This window comes from Zophobas morio, unplaced genomic scaffold (genome assembly GCF_036711695.1).
Source record: "Zophobas morio isolate AGI-343-1 ecotype UQ-CSIRO unplaced genomic scaffold, CSIRO_AGI_Zmor_V1 ptg000037l, whole genome shotgun sequence".
In the NCBI taxonomy this organism is placed as follows: Eukaryota; Metazoa; Arthropoda; class Insecta; order Coleoptera; family Tenebrionidae; genus Zophobas; species Zophobas morio.
Window position 1 is genome coordinate 159,532 of NW_026972142.1, and position 17,638 is coordinate 177,169.

General features: G+C 24.8%; 1 long non-coding RNA gene across 1 annotated transcript; it reads right to left on the reverse strand.

Annotated features, from left to right (window-relative positions):
- Positions 1-5,531: 5,531 nt before the first annotated feature.
- Positions 5,532-12,388, reverse strand: LOC135139855 (uncharacterized). The gene is made up of 4 exons (XR_010282211.1): positions 12,322-12,388; positions 8,582-8,654; positions 8,446-8,514; positions 5,532-5,657 (listed from the first exon to the last, which is right to left on the reverse strand). It is a non-coding gene; the product is annotated as an uncharacterized LOC135139855 (long non-coding RNA).
- Positions 12,389-17,638: the final 5,250 nt, after the last annotated feature.

Consider the following 17,638-nt stretch of genomic DNA (forward strand, 5'->3'; position numbering starts at 1 on the left):
TTCATTTAAGACAAACTAATTTTTGCTACGCATGCTGGGCAAGATACCCCCAAAAATAAATTTATTAACGTTTTTTAGTTAAACTAGCGGTTTAATTGTTTCGAGTTGCTTAATACATATTGAAGGATAAATGGAAAAATTTTAGATTAAAAAGCACAATTATAAACATAATCACCAATCACCACGAAACTAGTGGATTTCTTTTTAAAAAAATTTAATATAGTCTACAGCATGCGAAGAAAAAATATAATGCTTTCTAAGGCCGTAAAATCAAACAGATATTTTCTGGCGGTCGATAGTGTCAAAAAAAACTATTTTAAGAGCTCTTAAATATTAAATTAATAATTATAACTAGGGATAATACACCTAATTCACAAGCTCCCAAATAGATATAATTACCTATTATAACTAAGATTTACAAATAACCACCTGTAGCTTGAGTGGTATATTGGGTGTAATAACAAATAACGTATATTAATTTTTTATTTAGTATTTTAATGGTGCTTCCTGCTCCCAATTGTTTAAAAAAAAACTGAATTTTGTTAGCTTTCAGCGTTGTATAATAAAGTAACTTTCTATATATATCCAATTACTTTTTCTCCTAAACCCTAAGATGGATACAACAAATATTCAAGTTACACCATGCCGACGGCCAAGATTCGTAGCTTAGCTCTTCTGCTTATATTAATTAGTGTGCTTAATAAAACTTTTGTCAGCAGTATCAGCATTGCATCCAAAATAGGTAGCCAGAGCTTAAAATAGAGACCTTAAAGTAAAGTTTCCTTTAGAAGGAATGGCCGTTATTACAAGGACAAGCTTGTCTTAAGCCCAGGAGTGAACTTGCTACTCTAAGCTCGTAAAGTTTTCTAAAGATAATTAGCACAAATAAATAAACTCTCTGAGAGCTTAATGTTGTAAAAATAGAAAAGTAAACTAATATGAACAAAAGACACAACGGCTACGGCACAACTAAGTAAAAAGTCGTGCGCAGGCGAGCATAGCATTTTACAATTAAGAGCTTAAAATATCAATAAAGCTTGAAAACTGGAGAGTTGTAGATAAAAATAAAGAAACTTAAAGACAAAATAATAGAAAGACTTTTTAAGATCATAACTTTAGGTATTAAGCCTTAAGCAGCTGTTCACATGTAAAAACGCAAATATAATTATGAAAGAATTAAAATTGCACATTAAAATTAATCCGATCAAATAAATTGCTTTTGGTACTAAGTAAAATAATAGAATTTTGCCTTTATCGCAAAATACTTTACCTCCAGCTGCCATGTTTAAAGTAAAATCTTAACCTGTTTGTATAAAATTTTCTTATCTGTTTAAAACATCTAGTAAATTTAATTAACTTAGTGTATAATTAGTTGTCCTCTAGTCTACCAAGTTATTAAGCAACTTCGACTAAGACGCCCTATAGATTAAACTATTAGCAACAAAGACGCGGTGAACACCGAAAAATAAAGAAAGAGTGGATTAAAAGAATGTAGAAGCCACAAATGTTTTTATACAAAATAAATATATATGTGTTTTCCATTTATGGTGCTATTAACCTCAGAGCTATTTAGTTAACAATAGTTACAACGCTCCCGTTGTTAAGTCGCAAGTCCGTGCAGAAAGGTGATTTTATCCTAAACAGAATACCTTGCCTGAGCTAACGGCAGTGGGGGCGCACTGCATTTCCTCGTGATAAATAGGGATTCGCTTTTTTCCGCATTTATAGTAATCTTTCAAATGGAAAATAGTGGGCAATGGTCACTAAGTAGCGCTGCAAAGGCTGGCGCCTTTGATGTCGAGCCGCCGTATTGTTTGTAATCCGTTATGGAGGTTGTCGTGCAGTGGCACCTCGTGCAAATAAAGGGCAAAGAGTAAGGGTGGTAGAAGATTCTTGTAAACCTTCCGCTGTTAGCCGTTTAAAAGGGAGTGTACTGTTGATGATATGATTCACTTACAGTGCATAATTAACTAAAGTAGATTACACGCAACCGAGGTTGTACGCTTTACGTTTTTATTGTTAACCGTGGCGTTCTTTCGGTCTGTAAGGCTATAAAGAAGTTTAAGCTTTATCATCTGGAGGGCAGGTTTAACATATTGTCTTGGTTTATAGTACCGCACAGAATATTGTCGATAACTGCCTATAGGATGGTTTATTAGGAGCTTAACGTGTAAAGGGCTTGTGCAAACTCAAAAAAAAGTTTTTAACATGTGCCCCGCCAACATGTGTATGATAGTTATGCTCCTCACGGCATGATTCTAGGATGTTATAAAAAAAAGGGAAGGAATGACTATGGCGACCTAACGGGACCTGCGTTGAATATATATATAAATATATATATACTAGTAAATAGCAGTACTCTTCAGAGCACTAATACACAGACACTAATTTCGGCGGCTGCATACTAGCACTCGCATGAATGCAACAAAGCTAACCATTTAAGCGGCTCCGGACCGATATTTTTCCGGTGTAAAAGCTAGTTGCGGTATCTTTGGGAGTATCTAAATAGTAACGTTTTACACGCAAAGGGAAACAGCAGAGGGCTACTTTCTCATCTTGTAAGATCTCAACGGTATGTTGGCCACGAGCGTTCATTAATTAGCATGTCATGGATATAAATGGAGATAGCACAACCCCATAGGAAAGGAGTTTTTTTTTTCTGCTCTTTCCTGCGTGGAACGTGGAGAGGGGCAGCCTTACTGTGTTATATATATATTTTGTCTAATAAATTTATTCATATATTTATTCCTACCTTGAGTATAAATATATCTACGCTTTTAAAGCCAATACCGGGGAAAACAGATTCGAAGAACCAATTAAAATTAGTATCACAATTAATTAAATTCTTTGTACTAGGAGAATTTATAAGAGAAGAGGTTAAATACGCGCCTGTCAAAAACCGAAAAAGTGAGTCGCGGAGGTGAGGCCCACCGCGACCTTGAGTATACGCGCCAATCCTCTGAACCGCTGAGTTACGATGGCAACTCTCGATACCGGTATGTTGGGTTTTACGTATTTCAACTGTTACTTTGTTTTTTTAGTAAATTTAACTTTTTTTTTACAGAAAATTTTCTATTGATTTTCCTTTCTTGGTTGTGACCAGCGACTCTACCTGTAGTTTCACGGTGCAGTTTAACCGCATAAAAACAAGGAAATAAGGAATAGGGGTCATCGTTATTACTTTCATCGCTTGTATCTACTGAAATTTTAATAGTATTATGCAGATAATTAGAAATATTCTGGATATTTTAAATTTTGAAACTAATTTTTTGAGGTAGCTCCTAGTCTATAACAGGGTATCATTGGGTACAAACCATAAATACTCAGCACTTTATTTTGTGTCACTCGAAGCAAAAAAGCTATTGGAGGGGGCCAGACAGCAAGCTGGGTATATATCATGAACGGCCAAACTATACAACACAGAGAGCCTTCGCTTTTTGCCGAAAGAGAAGCCTTATTCTTATTAACGGAATAGCGTTCGGGTCGCTTTTTAAATTTACATAGTTTATAACAAAATTTTACATAATAAATGTTATTATGTACTTTAATAAAACGAGTGTGTATATAGGTCAAGCCATATATTTTAAGTTGTTCAAAGGAAGTACCTATCTAACAAAATAAACGTTGTTGCTCTTGTTATTTTTTATGTTTCCATTTTATTATTATTACTTCTGTCTTTATGTCTTTGTTTTTAACAAATTTACATATATTAATTTTTTTAATTTTTGGTTTTTAAAATGAGTCAATAGCTTCGAGCAGCGAAGAGTGTTTCCTATGAAAAGCTCCTTGCTCTTTGCTCTGTTAAAAGGAGACTTAACCGATAACACTAGCTAGCAAGCGAGTTTAGATAGAGCTATAGAGGTTGACTGGTTTATATTTTTATTACTTTTAAGCAAACTTCTCACGTTCTGCCATCGTGTATAGAGAATTATTGTTACGGTGGGCACATATTACCTCGTGCACCTAATTTCCACTTACCCTGGGGTCAACTCTTAGGTAAAAGGCTTGCGCCGGAAGAGAGCAACCTGATTCTTGTTCTATTCTTTACAGTAAAGAAGACCTTGCGTCTCTTTCATGTTCTTGCTTCTGGGCTTAACCTCGTTTTCTAAGTTTCTTTCTCAGTTGTATCACTAATTCCTTCTCATTTTCATGTGTTAGTATTGTGTTTTTAATAAATTGTACTTAAACTATTTTATACTTTTAATATTCTTTTATTATTTCAATTTTAAATTTGGCGCACTTTATTATCTTTATAAAACCTTACCAACTTTAAAAATAGAAAAAGTTATTAGTAAATTTTATTTTAAGTTAGGCGTAATTTAAAAAAAAAAATTAAATTCGAAATCATAGCCACTTTTGTTGTAATTTGTGTTTAGTGAAATTTTGAAATTTTTTAAAACTTTTTTTACATATAAACAAGTCTCCTCGTTGGAGAGCTAAATATGGGTTCCTTCATAACACGTACTACTATACGTGTTATGAATATGCAAGCAGGGTTAGTGGAGCCATGTGATACTCTACCACGTGATTAATGTAACACGTGGTATTACCATGTGAATTTGAAAAATTGAGTTATATTTATTTTAACTTATATTATTAATAATAAATTTATGCGAAACTTTATGTTTACTTACTAGTTATAGCAAATATATAAGTAAAATAAGTGTTGTTATTTATAGTAATATAAAATTTAAACATGAAAATATTTATTTACATTGATGTTTTGAATAATTATAAAATATATATTTAAATTTTTAAAAAGTATATTATTCTTTTCAAATATTTTTTATTTATAATAAATTAATATTATAGTTTTAGGCTAATTATTATTTTTATTCTTCTAACAGAAATAAATAAATATTGATTACAAAAGTGTATTAATATCTAATGCAATTATTTACTTTTTTAATATTTATAATATAAATTTTGATGAATAAATCAAAATTATATACTTTATATTTGTATAATATCATTATATTATTCTATTGCTATATAAATATTATTATTATTATGATATACAAAAAATAAATACGTACACCAAAAGTGTTTTAAAATTTAATATATTAATATATTTATATAAATCTTATAATTTATAATTTTTTTTAACTTATTACTATAAATACGTTAAAGTAAAAAATATTAAAACTTTTTGTTTTGCTTATAAAAAAATTATTTTTCTGTTAATCAATAAAATAATAATAAAGTTTTATCATTTTTATAAATAATAAAAAGTAAATTATTAATAATATTACTATTAAAAACTTAAGTTTTATTAACTTGTAAAAGTGAAAATATATATTTTTTAAATTAAATTAATAAATATACTAAACTAAATTTGATTAATAATTAATATAATAATTTTATTCTTCTTTTAAAAAAATAATAATTAATATTTTTACTTCTTACTGCTATAAAAATGATAATAGAGTAAAAAATATTAAAACTTTTTATTTCATATAAAAGTAATAATAAAAGTCTTTCGTTTTTTCGTAAATAATAAAAAGTCAATATATAAATTAATATTAATTAAATTATTAAAGTGAAAAAATAGTATTTTTTTTATTTTTCACTTTTAGAAATTCGATCGGAACCAAAAAAATGATCCAAAAGTTTCACGCGGCGGTCATCGTCACGTTTAGCCTCCGAATAGCGATTTTCTTAATAATAATAATAATAATAAATTGAAAATATATATAAATATATTATAATAAAAAACTTTTTTTTTACTCTTTAAAACATAAATTATAAAAATAAGTAAATATATATTATAGCTAAAACTTATTTTTATTTCACTTTTTTCCAATATAAATAAAAAATATAAAAAGATATTTATAAAATTCTGAATTATTAAAAAAATAATAGAAAGGTGTAATAAATAATAAACTTTGAATAGAGTCTTTCTTAATAATTTTAATGAACAGTTTATATTAAAAAAATAATGAAGATGAAACCTTTTTTTAATTTTAATTTTATAAATATAAAAGTAAGAAATATCTATAAATATAATAGAAACTTTCTTACTTTATTCATTATAACTTAAAACTTTTTTAACTTTTTATATATGTTAATATATATACATTATAGTTATTTAACTTTTTATTAATATAAATAAAAAAATAAAAATAGATTATAGTGAAAACTTTTTTATATTACTTCTTATAAATAATATAATATATTACAGTAAAAAAAACCCTTCTTTTTACTTTTTATAAGTAGTATAAAAAAATTTTAAAGTTCTGAATTTTATAGAAATATATAATAAATAATAATTTTTACAAGAAATTTTCCTGTTAAAAACTTTTTTTTTTAATATATATATAATATATAAAAATAATAATAATTTTTATTAAAAGTTCTAATTATAAAAAAATATAATTTAGTATAACAAATGATAATAATATGTAATTTTGATACTTTTCTTTTTTTTGATAAAAAAATTAATAAACAAATAGTATAATAATAAAAAATGTAAATAAAAAAGTTAAATATACTATTATACCTTTATAAATGCTTATAAAAGGTAACATAATAAAAAGTAAATTTTATTTTAAAAAAAAATTTTTTATACTTTTTTGTTAAAAAATAGTTATTTACTTAGTAAATAGTAAAAACGTAATATTTATTTTTTTTTATAAATATATTTTGCAAAGCACATAAAAATACTATATTTTTTAGTAAAACTTAATCCTGTAAAAATAATATTTATCCATTTATTATTTATTTTTATTTAGAAAAATATTAATAAATTATAAAATTTAATAAAATGATTATATGATTTTATTATATTTAGATAAATTTTTTTTAAAATTATCCTTGTTTCACGAAAAACTTATAAATATTTTCTTTTTCTTTTTATTATTATTTATTTATTATAAAAAAACAAATAATTTTAAGTCCAATATAAGAAACTAACAAAAAAGTTATACGATTTATTAATTTTAGTAAAATTTTTATTTGCAATATTATTTTCTAATAAATTTACTTACTAAATTTGTGTTTTTAAAAAAATAATAAACAATATATTAATAAAATTTTCCAATAATATCGAACATTTTTTTATATAACAATATTTTTTTCATTTTTTTTTTGTATTATAGTAATAAGTAAAAAAAGATATTATAAAAATATTAATAAAGTTTATATTTTAAAGAATTAAACTTAATAAATAATTTTTAAGAGAATAAATAATAAAAAAATAAAGTTTTTCTAAATATATTATTTGTAATAATAATAATAATAAACATTTCATAAAAAAATTATTCTAAGCTTAAATATACTAATAAGTAATATTAAAAATAAAGTCAAAAAATAAAGTTTTTACTAAATAAAAAAAGTATTATAAACATTTATAACAATAATAAGTATCATTTAATAAGTATAATTAATATATTAAATAATATTTTTTTTTAAATTTTGTGGAACTTAAAGTTCTCAATAGTTTAACGTTTATAATAATAACAAATAGAAATTTTTTTGTAATATAAATATTTTCAGCTAAAATATAATAATAATAAGTATAATTATAAATATAGAATAAATAAATATATAATTTTTTTTACAAAATAGAAAAGTATTAATATTTTTAAAAAAAATATAAAAGTAGTTTATAAAAGAATTATTACAAACATAAATATTATAATAATAATAAGTATAATCTTAAGTATAGAATAAATAACTTTATAATATAATTTTTTTAAAAAAAATTAAAATAAAACAATTGTTTTTAATAAACTTATAATAAACATAAATGTCTTAATATAACAAGTATCAATTTTTATATATAAAAAATATAATAATTTTTTAAAAAGTAGTAAAAAGTAAAGTTTTTCCCAAAAAAGTAAAAAAAATTAATTTTAAGATATATATAATAATAATAACTAAATTATTATAAGCATAACCATAAAGATAGTAATAAATATTATTTTCTAAAAATAATAATTGGATATCATTAATAAAAGGAGTAAAAAAAAAATAATTTAAAAACAACAGTCTAAAACTATAATATAATTGTTAAAATTTAAAAACTAATATAATTTTTAGTAAGTATAAATAATATTATTTAAGTTAAGTAATTATAAACTTTTACTATTATTTAATAAAAAAATTTAAAAAGTACTAAATTAAATTTTTATAAAAGAGAATATATAAAAGTATTTAAAATTTATTATTTAAAACTTTTAAAATTGTTTATAATAAATATTGTTAATAGTCAATATTATATTAGAAATTATTAAAAAAAAAAAGACGAATATAAAAATAAAACTAAAAAAACTTTTATTATAAAATATAAAAAAAATTGTAATAACAAAACTAAACATCGAAAAAATATTATTAAAAAACTTTAAAATATAAAACAAAATTATAATAAAAAAATGAAAACTTTTTACAATATTAATAATCGAAAAAACTCATAAAAATATAAAATAAAAAAGTATTATAGAAAACCTTTTGTCCAGGCGCCTTGCGTGGGGCCATAATTGTAGCAAAAAAAACTAATAGCTACCACTGAAATGGCTAAGATGAAACAAATTAACAAAAGGGTCACACTATATATAATAAACGGGTAGTTCTATAGAAAAACCGCCCGTTAAGACGACGATGGGGATTGTTTCGGGAGATTTTTTCATAATATATGAGAGACTAGAAAACCAACTCTAAAGTTTTTTATATCAAAAATGATAAATAGTAAAAAATATAAAAATATGTAAATAGATATATAAAAAAGGTGAAATATTAGTAAAAATATTTATTTTATAAAAATATAATAATAAATAGTAAAAAAATATAAAATTATATAATAAAGTATATTAACAAAAAGATAGTAAAAAAGTAAAAAAAATAAATAAAAAGTTTAATAAAGTTTTTATAATACGTGAAAAAGTTAGATTAATAAGAAAATAATAGTAAATAGTAAAAAATTTAAAAATTTATGAGGAGATACATATAAAAATTAGGAAAAATATTAAAAAAAAATTAAAAGTGGTAAAAAATACAAATATATATTAAAGGTTTATATAAATAAAATAAAATTAGTGAAATTATTAATAAAAGAATAATAATGAATTATAAAAGATATAAATATCTATAAATATGAAAAAAATATATATAAATTAAACAAAATATTAAAAAAGTAGTAATAAAATAAAAAGTTTAATAGTAATAATATAAAAGTTTTTTAAAATACGAGAACAAAAATATTAATAGGAAAATTATAATAAAATAGTAAAAAATATAAAAATTCTATAGAAAAATTAGTAAAAATATTGATAAAAAAAATTAATAAATAGTAAAAATTTAAAACTCTGTAAATATATATAAAAAATTATATAAATTAAACAAAAATTTAAAAAAGTAGAAAAAAAATTCTTAAAAATTTTAATAGTAAGAATTCTAAAGTTTTTTATAATACAAGAGAAAAAGTATTAATAAAAGAACTATAATAGATAGTAAAAAAAAATTATAAAAATCTATAAATAAATATTAAATTATACGAATTAAACAAAAAATTATAAAAACTAATAAATAATTAAAAAGAATAAAAGTAAAGTTTTTTAGAATACGAGAAAAAAATTATTAATAAAAAAATAATAGTAAATTGTAAAAAATATATATAAACAAATATATAAAAAGTATTTGAATTAAACGAATTAAAAAGTGTAATAAAGAAATTATAATAATCTAAAAATTAAAAGTAATAATCCTCGAGTTGTTATAATTCGAGAAAGAAAATGTTATTAAAAAAATTAGTGATAAGTAGTAACAAATATAAATATTATATTTGTTATTATTAATATAATATTAGTAATAAAAATACTTTTATTATTATTTTTTTAAAATATTTTTCTAAATATTTATATTTTTTTTTAAATATAATTATACTTTGTTATAATAACATTAGTAAAAACTTTTATATTATCTCTTTTACATTTTTTATTAATATTATTCATTTTTTCTCAAATTATTATATTTATTATAATTAATGATATTTGTAAAAAAAAAATTTATATTATATTTTGTCATTATTTCTATTAATACTATATATTTTTGTTAATATAATTATTATACTTGTATTATTATTCTTTAAATTTTTAATAGTTTTAATATATATGTTAATAAAAATTACTATACACGTGTATTCGTATAACCATCATTTATTACTTTACTTATTATCATTGTTACTTTCCATTTTAATAAAAAAAACTTTTTTATAATTATAAGAAAATATTTTAAGAATATTATATAACTATTTACTTCATATTTATGAATATTTTAATACATAATTTATTTTAGTTAAATGATACTTTATATTAGTTTGTATAATCATCACTTGTTGCTTTATTTATATTATTATTATTCTTTTCGATATATATTTATATATTTATAAGTTTAATAGCGTTATTATTACTATTATTTAACCAGGAAAAATACTGTTGACATAGTTATTATATTAAAGTATAACTATCACTCGAATGCTTTACTACTATTATTTAAATATATTAATATATATACTTTTAAATATTTATATATATTCATTTTAAACTAATTAAATTTATCACTGAATTTTTTTAATCCTTTTACTAAATAATAACTTTAAAAGTAATGCTCAAGTAGTTTTTCTTATTATTTTTCTACTTGTATTAACTTTAAAAAAAAACTTATACTCTGTAAAATTTATGGCACGTGCTTTGAACAGAGCTCGTAATATATCAAGAACTCTCGCGAAAAAGAAACACACTCTTTTAACAGTTAGATCCAAATTGACAATGCCTAAACAAACTAATCGGGCGCTAAATGCTGAAAATGATTTAAGAATAATTTTAGAGTAATTCTATTTTTTCTTAAGATCAATGTATCTTGCAGTTTTTTTTTAAGTCGTGTAAAAAAAATAATCACCAAAAATTTTGCTTTACTTTCCTTTAGAAAAGTTAACTAAAAAGCAGTGTACGCCATGAAAACTCTGCAATTTATTCAAGATTGCTGCCAATATAAAAATTATTTGGTATTTTGTAAATAAACTGGCCAATAATAGTAAAATAAATTATTCCAACACAAGATTGATGATGACATGAAAAAGCACGTGTGTTGTAGGACAAATACAACCCGGTCCTAAAGACGTGTGATATTATTCTATGCTTGCTTTGAAGATGCTCAGTATTTGAAATTATTCATTAATAACATAACGATCAGCGAAGTATTCTTAGTTGCATACTAAAAGACATTCAAATTGGCAGGAAATAAAGAAAAAATAAATATGATCTACCATTATATATAATTAGTAATATGAATATTTTTTAAAAGAGGAAAATATATTAATGGAAATTTGGAAATTTTAATTACCGTTTCTTATTGGTTAAAAATGCTGTAAATAGCAGCACCAATAGTTTTTTTTTAACTCCTGTTCACTTTTGTAACCAATAAGCAAAAAATTATAGATATACCAAACTATTTTCCTTGCAATTTTTAAAGAAATGTAATGTTTCAAATGAAAATTTTTAATGTTTTTTACTAAAAAACGCCAAAAGAAGTATAATTAAGTAACTGAAATTTAAAGCAGAGTAGAAATGTAGTTGAAAGTACCACAGCTTAGCAAGAAAAAATTAAAAACTTTAAAAATTTACATCAAATTCATGCTTTAGAATAAAAGTTCAAAGTTTACTTTTCTATCAAACTTTTATAAGTCTCTACAAAAGGATCGTTTAATGCATATAAAATACTTTTGTTTGTAGAGTATAAAAAAATGTAGGGTGTAAAATATAAAGTCAATTAAAAATTAATGATAAAAAATATATAAACTATCATTTCAAGATTAATGTAAGAATAGTACACTCAAATTTTTTGAAAAAGTTTTTTATATTAAGTTAATGAGTATATAAAAGAAATAGATATAAAGAAATAATAAGATTGTTATAAAAGAAATAACAAAAATATTTAAAAAAACGAATATTCCATATTTTTTATTTAAGTCTAGAAAAATTAAAAAGTATAAAGTTGAAGTAAATGCAAATTTTGAAGTAGAAAAAAAAGGAGGAAAAGTTAATAAATTAAAAGTAAAATAAAAAATATATAATTAAAATATAGAACTTTTAATAAATTTAAGTAAATTTTTAAATTAAAATAAACCCTAATTAAATGATTAACTAAAAAATGGTGCAATAAATTTAAAAAGGACGAGCAGAAAAAAAATGAAGGAAAATGTATATAAAATAAAATAACTATATATATTAAATATATTGAAGTTAAGATGATAATAAATTACTTTTTTTAAAAAGTTATTATTTATTTAAAAGTTATAATAAGAAAATCAGGAAAAAAATTATTAACCTTCATTGTTGTTAAATCTCCTTTTTTTTTATTTAGATAGAAAAACTTTTATGTTAATATTTTAAAGGCCTCCTAGAAAGATAAATTAATATCAAAGTAAATATTAAAAAAATGGCAAGTAAAAAAAAATAGTAAGACATAAAAATAGTAAAAAATTAAATCTTTCATAAAAAGTCAGTTATAGTTATTTACTTAAAAATTGGGCTAAAAAAAAATTAATTGAAATTACAAAGATATAATATAGTTTACTAGTGCTATTTAATGAAAGGAAATAAACTTAAAGATAAAATTTAGGTATATATTCTTATGAACATAATTCAAAAGAGAAAAATTTTACTAAAAACTTGAACTCTTTTCAATAATATAAAAGAGAGAAAAACAGAAAAAAGTTAACTTTAATAAGAAACAAAACATAGAATTATAATAAAATATTATTTTTTAAAATTAAAGTTTATAAGACGTTAACTACATTATAAAAAAAAGATAAAAGAAAAGTAAACTTTCATAAATAAAAGAAGAAAAGTTTTAAGTTGAAAGTAGATTAGCATGTAAATGTAGAGAATTAACAATTGTGTAGTAGGAAGCAAAAAAAATAATATTTTTCATTAGTGTATTATTTTTATAAAAAAAAATGTATGGTTATTTTATAACAAAATAAGGTGTGAATCATACTCAAAAAAAATTACTATTAGCAGAGATCTTACGGGTTATTGACATTTTTAACACGATCTCCAGTAACTTATAGTACTGAGGTTAAAAATAATGGCCTCCTTCAGTACTTAAAAAGGTTTTCTTTTAATATCTTTCGCATTAAAAAAGTTTCTGTTTAATATCTCCAACGAACTAAATAACTATATTTATTGAATTAAATAGAGATATAGCTTAATATTATATAAGAGCTTATTAAATTGTGGATAAATTTTGTTGAAATATTGAAGGCTTCTATGATAATTTTTATATTACCCTTTTTTTTTAATCACACTTGTAAAGGAAGCAAATCTAGGAAGACTTGTAAATATATTATTTAAAAATCCGCCCTTTTCTTTTAAGTAATTATAACAAAAAAAAAATTAACTTTTGAGTTTTATACAAATGAGCTCTCGTAGTGGAAGAAAGCTATTTAGGCAAACTGATGTGGAATACCACTACGATCAAGACGAATTTGAAAAAGGGAGCAATTCGGTAGAATTCTACCCTACTAAAAAAATACCTGCTAACTTCGGGAGAGAAAACTTTGCTAATTGACAGTACATCAAACTAATAACTTTACTTGTGTATGGATATTGTCTAAATTGTCGGGGTTCTGTAAACAGAGGGTTTGGATAATATTTTTGCTACTAGAAAGGTTAACGCCTATTTCCTAATGTAGAAATTCATTTATGCGTTATTTGAAAAACAGTTAACTATATTATTTGGCCAAATATTCTTTTGATAATTCTTCTTTTTTCTTTTTCTTTTGTTTGTGCGCCATTTATTTTTTTTTAAAAGTTCTCTAGATTACTTCATTTAACCGAAATAAAAACCTGGTTATACACCTGAAGTACAACCTTAAAAAAAATTAGGGGTATTGATACCTAAACCTGCCCTCTGCTACGCCCTGAGAACGTAGGTCTGTGAAGATAGTCAAAGAGCTCAACGAATCACAAACTTGAACCAAAAAAGAATGTATATATATATAACTAGAGGTAAGAAGAAAACTTAATAGTAAAACTCTAAAGAAGGTCGAACAGAAATAGGATTTAGAAAACTGTATAACGGAACTCATAAATTAGATCAGGCCAAAAAACACAAGGAATTACAAGCTCTAAATGGGGAAAGAACGCCTCAAATACTCGCTCGGACAAAATACAAAAATCACAAATATATCCGAATACAGATATGAAAAAAGAAGCGTGTATACCGAAATTGTATTGGGTTCGTAGAATATAATGGCAAAAGATGTAGATCCTACCTCCGCCTACTGGTTAATTATATTCCCAAATAATTTTGGTGTAACCTTAAACCTTTATCTATTAAAAAATTATCTTACTTTTGAGGTTCACTAGCTTTACTAACTAATGTTTTTGTTGTAATAGCCAGTTTGGTAACACTCTTTCCTCCAACAAATTCTTAACTATGCTTCGCTTTATCTTTCAGTGATCTCTAATTTCTCAGCCCTTTTAGATTAGGACAAAACTTTACTGTTTTACAGACTATTATTCCGATAGCTAAGTACGGCAGTGCAAAATATAAACCACAAAAACACAAAATCGTAGTGCGTTCTTCATATAATAACATAGTCATATATTTCGAAAATACCGTCTACCATGGTGTATTTTCTCAACTCCTCTTGTCGGTTTTTTTTATAACTACGGGGATCAGAAGACTCATGGCACTGTGCAAGTATAATTATAAAACCAAAAGATCCACCCTCGCTTCGTTGCTGCTGTGCTTGCGTAGCTTCTTGCTGAAGAGGCAAAAGCGAGCTGTAAAGGTGGCACTCTCATGGATACGTATAAAGATATTAGTATTAACTTAACAATATAGACTTCGCACTACATCTGTAGTATTAAATTTATTGTAGTTTATAAATTTTGATATATATAATCTTAAGCCTAAACTTTTCCTCATAGTTACTTTTTTAACGCCTATGAAGTCTTAACATGCCAACAGAGGTTCCTACCCTCAGACATGACCTGAAAGGGGTTTGTAAAATATATAGATAATACATAGATACTTAGCAAGGGGGCGTTGGATGGCGCCAGGTGTTCAACAGAACGTTTTAAAAAAGTTAAGGAGTAAGAAACTTTCTTAAGCCTTTTATGGTAGAACGTTCTATTTGGGAGGGGAGTTTGCTTTAATAGCTTCTAATTTGCAAGAAAAGGCAACAGAAGCCCTTAACAAACATACGCCCCGTTCAAAAAAAAAAGTATCACGAGCCCCGCTGGACATAAGAAAATGCAAAGTAGACAGCAACAACTTAAGAAGAGATACCAACGTCCAATTTTCGGAAAAAACCAATTGGCTGAAAACTTTAAATTTCTCAAAATTATACGAAAAAATAATATATATAGAGAGCACGGAACCGTTGTTCAAACCTCGCGCTTTTTAGTTTGCTTTGTGTAATAAAGCTCACTCGGTTTTTTGTTCAGATTTTGTTATCCTGCAAAAAGGTAAAATTATTACCGATAAATCGCCCCCCCGGGGGCACCGCATTAATTCCAAAATATGAAAATAATTTTTATTACGCATGATCTCAGCAATTTTGAACAAATCTCAGACGCTTGCAAAAGAGAAACAACTCCAATCTAACACGGAGCAACCTCCGTGCTTCACTATTGGAACTACACATGCGGGTAACATTTTTTCGTCCTTGTACCTTCGGACGAAAATTCCAAGTTTTTGGCCGAAAACTTGTCAGTTCACAACACGCTTTTCCTGTCCTCCAGTGTCAATTTTCATGTATTCTGGGCCACTGAAGACGTTTTGTTTTGTTTTCTCGTCAATGTATTGGTTTCTTACGGCACATCGACTGTGTAAATTGACTTCTTGAAAGGGCCTTTTTACTGTACTGACGGTAACTTCGCTTCGGCAATTCCGATTAAAATCTGCGGTAATTTTAGGGGCTTAAGACGTCCATTATTCTTATCAATTTTATTCTTTGGTCGTCGGCTGTTGAATTATTCTTAGATGGATCAAGGCGCTTGAGGTCTTCAAGATTCCTGCGTTTTTGTATCGAGGGATTTTTGATGGGCAGTAGATTTTTTCACACCCCACTTTTTCGGCGATCCACCACACTTAAAAACCACCCAGTGTAGAGTTACAAGCTCTGAACTCAAGGCTTTTCCAAGCGCCATTTTAAAAAAAACAAACCACCTAGAAGTGCTCTTGTTAACCCATAACATAAATAAAAACTACTCGCTTGGGTTTATGCGATGACTGCAGTATAAAAGAATAATGAGGATTAGGTGGCACATACCGTACATAATCAGTCACTCCTTGGAATTCGGGCACTCCCTGGCAGCTCCCGTGTCGACATTTCTGGAAAAAACCGTTATCCGGCTTAAGAGCATTGAAAATTGGGAAGGTCTTAAAACACTTAAACCCTCTAATTGTTTTAAAATTAAAGATTCACATTAGCGATAAAGGCAGTAAGACCTTTTTTTTTCCAGCTCTATAAACTGGTCATCGGAACGCTTAAGAGCTTTTTACGTAGTAGTATTTTATAATTTCTTATCTTTTGTCCATATTTTTCCATGAGCGATAGCGTATATGCGCTTGGGAAAGTTTTAAACTATTAAAGCATTTATTATAAAGCCCTTAACTTTTATTATATCACATAATATACATCTAGTATTTAAAGTTTTGGGTTGGGGTAACCAAGTTAAGTAAAGACGGTATAAGAAAGATCATTACTGAGGATTATAAGTGGTTAAGTGCTTTGTATAAATACCGAGTTGCCCACGCAGAAAGCCTTTACCACTGTTACATAATATAAATGTAAAATAATCTTATATTTAAACATATGTAATAAAAATACATACATTAAGCTCTTTGCTGAAATAAGTTGTAGCCTGCCGGCACTTAAAATAAATAAAAGATAAATGAAGCTTTCGTAATAACTAAAAACTTCTTCATAAAATACGTTTATAGCACCTCTCTTTGAACTTATACCTAAAGTGAAAGTTTTACCAATTTTACAATCATATTTTCAAAGAAGTAAACTATTGACACATTTCAGGCGTCATGGCACTAGATTTGTACACTAATTTGGTTTAGTTGGTGTTTCCAAACAAAGTCATTCTGTGAACTTAATTACCTTGAGCTTAGAAACCCACTTAGCTAGTTTCTAGTAGAAACCAATGTTAAGGGTGTAACAAGGTAGTTTGTTCTATGTAACCTTTGTAGTACTGGTTACTAATATACTGTTAACCCTATAGTAGTCGCAGGGGGTCTCACAAATCTGATAGTTATTTTTTTTCTAAATTTTCAAATTAGATAAAAAGGTAAAGTTTAGTGTGACTTGTATCCTAATATCTCAATAAACAACAAGTGTTCAAAGATTTACGGAATTTTTTATTTATGTTAAAAGTAAAAAATTAAAAACTTAAGGAGGTCTGAAAGACTTACGCAACTATTAATGTCGAAATAGGAGGTGCGACTACTGTAGGGTTAATAAATAAATAGCAAAACTTAGTTTAACTCGTTTAAAAAATCAGAGTTGAACTGGGATCCTACTTAGATCTAAAAGCAATGTATAGGATCGCCTTGAGTAAACGCTGGGTGTATGCGTAACCAGTATATGTAAGTATATCGCGCAGTTCCTTTTAGTTTCAAC